General features: G+C 37.6%; 1 long non-coding RNA gene across 1 annotated transcript; it reads right to left on the reverse strand.

The window, feature by feature from the left end:
* Positions 1 to 4,456: 4,456 nt before the first annotated feature.
* On the reverse strand, positions 4,457 to 7,126 carry LOC118805057. The gene is made up of 3 exons (XR_005007027.1): positions 6,949 to 7,126; positions 5,891 to 5,984; positions 4,457 to 4,781 (listed from the first exon to the last, which is right to left on the reverse strand). It is a non-coding gene; the product is annotated as an uncharacterized LOC118805057 (long non-coding RNA).
* Between the last annotated feature and the right edge of the window lie 289 nt (positions 7,127 to 7,415).

A 7,415-nucleotide genomic window follows, 5' to 3' on the forward strand; every position in this document is an offset into this window, starting at 1 on the left:
AAATAGCTAGGTGATATTACATGTCTTTAACAACGGCATTCACTGAAGTTGTAATTTAAACATTTTGTACTATAATAGTGTTAAGTGACCATTAGCCATCACGGCACATGCTGGTATAATGTCACTGTTTAATTTCTCTGGCTAATTATCAGCCCTAGGCAATTGCAGTAGCATTAACGTAACTGCTATTAAACACTATTAAATGGGCTGACATAAAATATAGTACAAAGGTTTAGTGTGATCTTTGTTGAAGATTGAACAGGTAGTAATCGTTAAATTATAACAATAGTGCTGTAACAAAGGGCCTATGGTTTAATGTTTGTTGTAAGAAGACTGTAAACAAATCAAAGCAGCCAAATGCAGCAATACCACTGGGCATATTTTTATTCGAGGAAATTGCTCAGTCAGTAGAATATTTCCAGCAGTAATATGAGCATGAGAAAAGTGGACCATAAAACATTCCTTCATATCAGCCTATATTTTGCCCTGGACAGCTTGGGCTGTATTGTCTTTCACGTAATCTTACTGAAGATTATTCCCCATGCTGTATATCAAAGTGGCAGTTTTGCTCAAATCATCCAGGCTTTATGCATTAGCCATGTTAGACATATTTTTCCAGTGCCACAGAAGAGAATTTCCTAACCTGCAGGCCAGAAAAACAGAGCCTTTAATACAAACTGACACCAAAGCAAAGACTTGGTTTTCATATGGACTCAACCTCTGCCGATGCTGTTACAAAGAAACAAACCCATCATGTTGTTTCTGTGTGAGAACATGTCAAGTCTCTATAAATGTCGATCACCTCTAAACGACAGCGAATAGCCATCGAGATCCAACAGTCATTTCATGATAGTGTTCCAGAGTACAGGGATGCTGTACTTTGTGCTTGGCGGAGGAAAACAAATGAAAGAGCTGAAGTCAGAGAGAGGGATTCTCCCTTGCTTGTATGCTCCATACACTGCTGTGGGCGCAAGGGATGAGGAAAGAGGTTAACACATGCATGCACTGCCATGGCCTTTTGGGGTCTCCTGATGGGGGGAACCCTCATCTGTGTCTTGAGAAGTTATTTTCATCCCTCAATAAACAGGCCATCTATTGTCACATGGAGGGCTCTCATTATTATTTTTAAAGTAATTACACCTTATTATCTGTGTTTACTTTGGCGAGGGCGAGTGCAGGTGTGGACAGGGAGCCGTGGGTGGTGGTGACAGGCCGCTGGTGAGCAGTTGCCCCCGTGAGTCTCTCTCTCTTTTTTTTTTACTCGAGGTTTGGGCATTGTAGCTGCGCTCTGCCACTAATTTCAGCCCCACAAAAGAAAATGTGCAATTAGGCCTATTATTGCAGCAGCTGCGTGCTCCCTGCTCGACAGCCCCCTGTCTTTTCTTGGCTCGCGGAGGGAAAGCTCTCGGAGGTCGTGTGCAACCCAGTACCTCAGCGTTCACTTGTGGCCGAAAGAAATGCCACAAAGTAAATAAATAAAATAATAAATAAATAAGTATAAAATGTGAAAAAATGAACTTTGAAAAGTAGAATGAATCATCAGGATGTAAAAATAAACTTGAATTCAGGGGTTTAAGTGATGACTAAGAAAATTAGCAAACAGACTCCTTAAACAAGGTCAAGGGAGAAACCTCTGTTTAATAATATCGAGTCCTTTTTTCACTTACATCTCTCAAAAAATGGGGACAGTGATGTTATAAACGTAGAAATGTGAAACAGTTATGTAAACAATGAAAATTTCACTATTGACCTTTTGATTTGCAGACTGACCCGTCAGCAGAATTTCTAAAGATCTGTGTACACAAGCAGTTGTGAAAAGGACAAAAGAAGCAATATATTGGAGAATACCACACAGTTTGAAGAGTAATGCTCTCATGCACTATGACATTGGATTTTGGGGAAGCCACAAAAGACCACCTTCATTCAAACACAAGTCCAATCTTACGCCTTTGGCACAAACAAAATGGCCTTAGATTCTCCACTGTTGCTCTCACTTAGTGATTTTCACACCTCGCCGACTTTCCAACAATTAATATAATGATCCAGCGCAGAGCACTTATTTTCAAGGGTATAGGTGGATTTGCATGTTATGACTGCGTCTGGCTGTGCATGTGCTTATGCCTCTGCTCCTCGATAATCCCTTGTTAAATTATAGGAAAAAGTGCAGGTGTTATTGATTTAATATCAGTTCATTTAATTCAAACCCTTTGGATTTCAATTGAACTATCCCATTAAGCATATTTGTGGAAGAAAAACTCATGTTTAAGGTATTATATATTTCAAGGGTAATAACAAAAAAACTTATGTAGTCAATTTGACATTTCTTAATTTAAAAAGAAATACATTTATTTACAAACAACAGTTTGTAAAAAAAATTTTAAATAATAATAAAAAAATTCCAAAACAATCGAGGTAAAAACCACAAAGCCTCATTCCACACGTGCTTACATGTACTATTCAGAATTTCAATGGAAAAAACGGTTCAACAAAGGAAGATAAAACAGAAAGAGGGGAGGCAGCAGTAGAATGAGGTGGGTGGAAGCTCTCCTGCTGTAGTAGATGCCTTACTGGCATCGATTTCAGCTCATTATGGCCCTGGGACTGAGAACCACAAATCCAGAGAAATCATTTTGCTGGAGGAGTGCGGCTGGGCAAATTGGCCTCCGGTTCTGTGTGGGAGCCCCCGCTGAGCGGAGCGGAAGAGCAGGGCCCGGCCGGGAGTGGGCAGGCCCAGGCAGGAGCGGCTGGGGCCACATGCTGCGGCCACCTCCCTGCCTCCGACAAACACTGCACTGGATAATCTCCCTGCAGAGACTGTGCCAAACCCCATGCGCTCAGAGGGAAGTGCCAGTGCACAACAGAGGAGCTGCTCCTGAGCGCTCTCTCTCTCTCTCTCTCCCCCTCTGACTCAACGTGGGTTTGAATCTCTGAATATCTCAAACACACAACACAGATTTTCATCTGTACAGACAACACCCAAACCTATTTTCAAACTGTTTTCACGAGCAGCATCATTAGTCCAACTTAGCTGTAGTCAATTTGATTTGTTACAAAAAGTTTTTGTTTAGATCACTGGCAGGGGACACATACACTTACATAAAGAGGACATAGGCCAGCCTGACTTCTAAACTAAAGGACGTTGGTTACAAATCTAAAAACTTAAGATAGATGTGGTGTTTGCTTATAATTTACATCATATTGGTTATATCTGCATATTGTACATGGACAGCAAATTTCATAGTTGGCAACAGATTTGCAGTGGGAATATGGGCATTATAATGTGCTTACCAACAAGTGTTTTTTTTTTATTTCAATGACACTTTGACCCTGTGTTCTTTGTCTGTCTGGCCAATTGATAATTGAGCATTCACATTTACTTCTTAACGGGGTAAAACAGGCATCCTGCTGCACCTGCCTGTATTCCATTCTCCTAGTTTGCATTTTTAATCCTGAAAGTTATCTCCAGTTTGAGGTTAGCCATTGCAAATACATGTCCTGTCTCTACTATGTTTACAGATTAAACTCATAATAGACATTATATTGTTTGGTTAACCTTTTAATTACAAAATATAACCTGACTAAAGATGGCACAAATACACCTTTTCCAAGACAAATCCAATATTGGTTTTCTTTTACAAACTACTTCATTTTAACATAAGCTATTTTTTAATAAGGCATTTACTTAAAATGGCCATCTAAACACAGTTTGTGTGTGTGTGTCAAAGACCTCACTCTACTACCCTACATCAAAGAATAACCAACAAGGTTTCTCCAAAACCACAGATATTGTTATTCAACTAAACTTCAAAAAAAGCATAAAAACATACCATTTACAATAAAGAAGCTGTACTTCTAGTTTAATACTTGGCTAATTACTCGTTATTCTTATGCTAATGTTTGGCTAATTGTGACTTGTTATCATGCGTATATATATATACACACATAAAATTCAGCATTGCTAGTATTGGTAGAGATTGGTAGGAGCTTGGTAATATTGACAAATGCTATTTGCCATATTCAGAAATTTTGTTTTCCTGGTCCAACACATCTGATTTATGATGTCATTATATTTACCCCAAAAATACACACAATGAACAAAGCATGGGATTCCCAGGATTAGACCTGAAAACCACTGCCATGAATCATTCTGATTAACATTAAGTGAACCTAACTTTAAGGACGTAACTATGGACTTTAACTTAACTTTTACTTTAACTTATGGAATTTATCTACTTGTAATAAATCACACTAAATGCAATTTTTAAGATGAAGATAAATTTTGCCATTTGTCAGCCTGACAGTTTTGAGTTTTGCCTGAAATTAGGCTCGAAAAAATTTGTTATGAAGCTGTAACATTAAAAATCCTTTTAAGCTTGCTAGTGGCTCTAAATGACATGCAGATCTTTGTTTTTTAAAAACATCTTCAACATATATTTTTTTTTAATCAAACAAAAACTTGACAGGTAGAGAATTGCTTTATTATCACAACTAACACAATACAAATGGTTTGTGGAGAACACAAGAAAGGACAAAACAAAACAACACGTAACACCCGCACACACTCTCGCTCTCTCACACATGCACACATGCAACTATTTCCATTCCATTCCTGGCAAATGTCAGAATTCCTGGCGTCTTGCTGAAGAAATAAGCAAATTCACATTTGTAAACGGGCAGTCGGATCTGACAGCATTCAAATGTGATAAAACAAACAATCCTCAGCTCAGGATGTTCAGTGTTACGAAGTCTCCATCTTGTATCCATGTTTTTCAAGCTCAGCTCTGCAAGAAAAACACAGAACAAAAAAACAAAAGTTAACAGAATATTTATAAAAATATACCAAGGTTTAATATGCTTTTCAAATTTTAAAGCTACAAAAAGAAACCTATTTAAGCATCTAAGCATCTTCATTATGTAGGACTGTTCTTACATTTACTTTTTAACCTTAAATAATGGGATAAACCGTCTGGTTTCTGGTTGGTCTATGCAAACAAAATGTAAGCAACCTGAAAAGCCATTTCAGTGGGAAAGTGTGTAGTGCACATAAAAAAACACCTGAAATACTAGACTGATTTGGCATTATTTTTAGCAGAATAACTGTGGTTCATGGGCACCTTGAGTGCCAGTTAATCACTTTATATATTTTCCTTTTCCTAGACACCTCAAACAAGCAGTGGCAAAACAGAAAAACAGTTACAGATCTGTCAAATATAATCAGACATTAATGTCACACCAATGTTTAAGATATAATAACAAAACACTCCACTTTCTTCTTCAAATGTCTATGCCTCATAGGGGTGGTTGGTGCATTGAGCACTTCTGAAAGGCTAACTTAAATGCACTCCAAAATCCTGACTATCCTACAACAAAACCTGCTTTAGGAATCAGCAAGATTTTTTACCCCACCAGTCGCAGCTTCTGATGAGGATTATTTAGACTACTAAAAGTAGTCTATAATCACAATAAAAATGCCCAAACTTTATAAACTGTAAACAGAGCCATGTAGAAATGTCTTTTATAGGCATTATAACAACCTCACTCAGTTACAATATCCAGAAGTCCAGCCTGTGTAAACTGACATGTTTAAGGATGTCTACACATTTCTAATTGTTTTATAAAATGAGAAATGTGCTTTTACAAACATTATTTTACTTTGTCCCAGTGATCCTAGAAACTGAATAAATATGTGCAGTCATGCACACAACTTCTTTGGTTAGAACTTAATTTTGTTTGATGAAATCTGATGAAGCATCAGGCTAAAGGAAGCTAAATACTTGATGTTAAAAAAGATGACTGCTAATTCTCTCGCTCTAATAAAAACCGGATCCCCAAATCATGGCTGGGCAAAGCAAATGAACCCAAAGGATGGATTTACTAGTAAAGCAGCTACCTCAGTTGATTGGAAAAGTCATCCTCTACGTTGTCATCATCCCAGTTATCTTCCCACACATGGGCATCTTCATCTTCATCCAGTCCTGTCCAATCTGAGAACCACACAAAACAAATATCTTACTTGCAAACTGTTACACTTTCTCTAACAGGTCTCAGAAAAAAAAATAATTTGATGTCAAATTAAAATGAACTGGAAGACGTCCAAGGTTCTCCGGAAGTTAGTTAATGTCTTGTCAATACTCACTATTGTACATTTTAGTCTCCTTTGTTGTAGTAAGTAACTAACTACGTACACATTCATAACCTCAAACAAGTACTTTTAAAGCGTTCAACAGCGTTTATTCTACAGCACTTGCTGACAAACCTCACGAGAATTTGGCGTTTCTAAGTTCAGACCTAAGATAACGACACCGTTTTTAGTATGAGACATGGGAAACCATAATGGATGGCACTTTCTCACTCGACTCAGAATCGCTTGTCAAAGAAGCGGAGTCATGAGCGGTCACTGCAAATTACGTTAGCTAGCTTAGCTAGTAACATACAGGCGAGAACAAATCAAGTTTTCATCATTAGTACGAAGAAACGAAAGTAATCGTTATATAGGCTTGACGTAAAGCTGGTAATAACCTAACCAAACTCAGCTGGTTTTCAATACAATCTCTGCTTCTTTGCTCGCTCTGCATCACAGAGAAGTTAGCTAGCTAGTTAGCTAACTCAGTTCTGTGATGTATTAGCTAGCTTAGCGTCTTTTTTAGCTTCTAAGTAAGCGAACTGTAGCTAACATTACTACCTTAGCCTATAGGCTGCATAAACTGAAAGCTGAAATTCAGACCATTGTGAAATCTACTTACAAAAACACTAACAGTACCATTGCTTTAGAAACTGTCTGAAAGTAGAGTTCTGAATTTAAGAACTTAGGTTAGCTAGCATATCAGCGCTAGCTAGGTAAACACAATACGGTGGCTGTTAGCTCCGGTAACGTTAGCTGAGTCACTGTGCGATCACACTGGAAAACTAGCGGGTCACAACACTAAAACGTTTACGAAGATCACTTACCTTCGGCTGGAAATTCCTCAAATTCATCATCCTCCTCTAACAAGCCCAAATCCACGGTCTGCTTCTTTTCCGACATGACGGATAGCTCGTTTCTTAGCTCTCAACTCTGAGCTTCTTCAGCAGGTTTCAGAGAGAATCATGGGATGGCTCTTGTTGTGCGCATGCTCAGAAGGAGCAGCCTGAGAACTAGACACAGCAACATGGACAGAATAAAACAGTACGGAGAGGAGTAACTGAAAGCATATTAGAGGTATATATGTGTATAAATATAATACATAATATATATATATATATATATATATATATATATATATATATATATATATATATATATAAACTTCCAAATATATGTGATTGTACTTCATATTACATATTCATGGTAATACATCATACATTTTTTAACAGTTCGTTCATTCATTTTTAACAGTTTATATTTATTAAATTAAATTATTATATATCATATATTA

Source organism: Colossoma macropomum, unplaced genomic scaffold, assembly GCF_904425465.1.
Source record: "Colossoma macropomum unplaced genomic scaffold, Colossoma_macropomum, whole genome shotgun sequence".
In the NCBI taxonomy this organism is placed as follows: domain Eukaryota; kingdom Metazoa; phylum Chordata; class Actinopteri; order Characiformes; family Serrasalmidae; genus Colossoma; species Colossoma macropomum.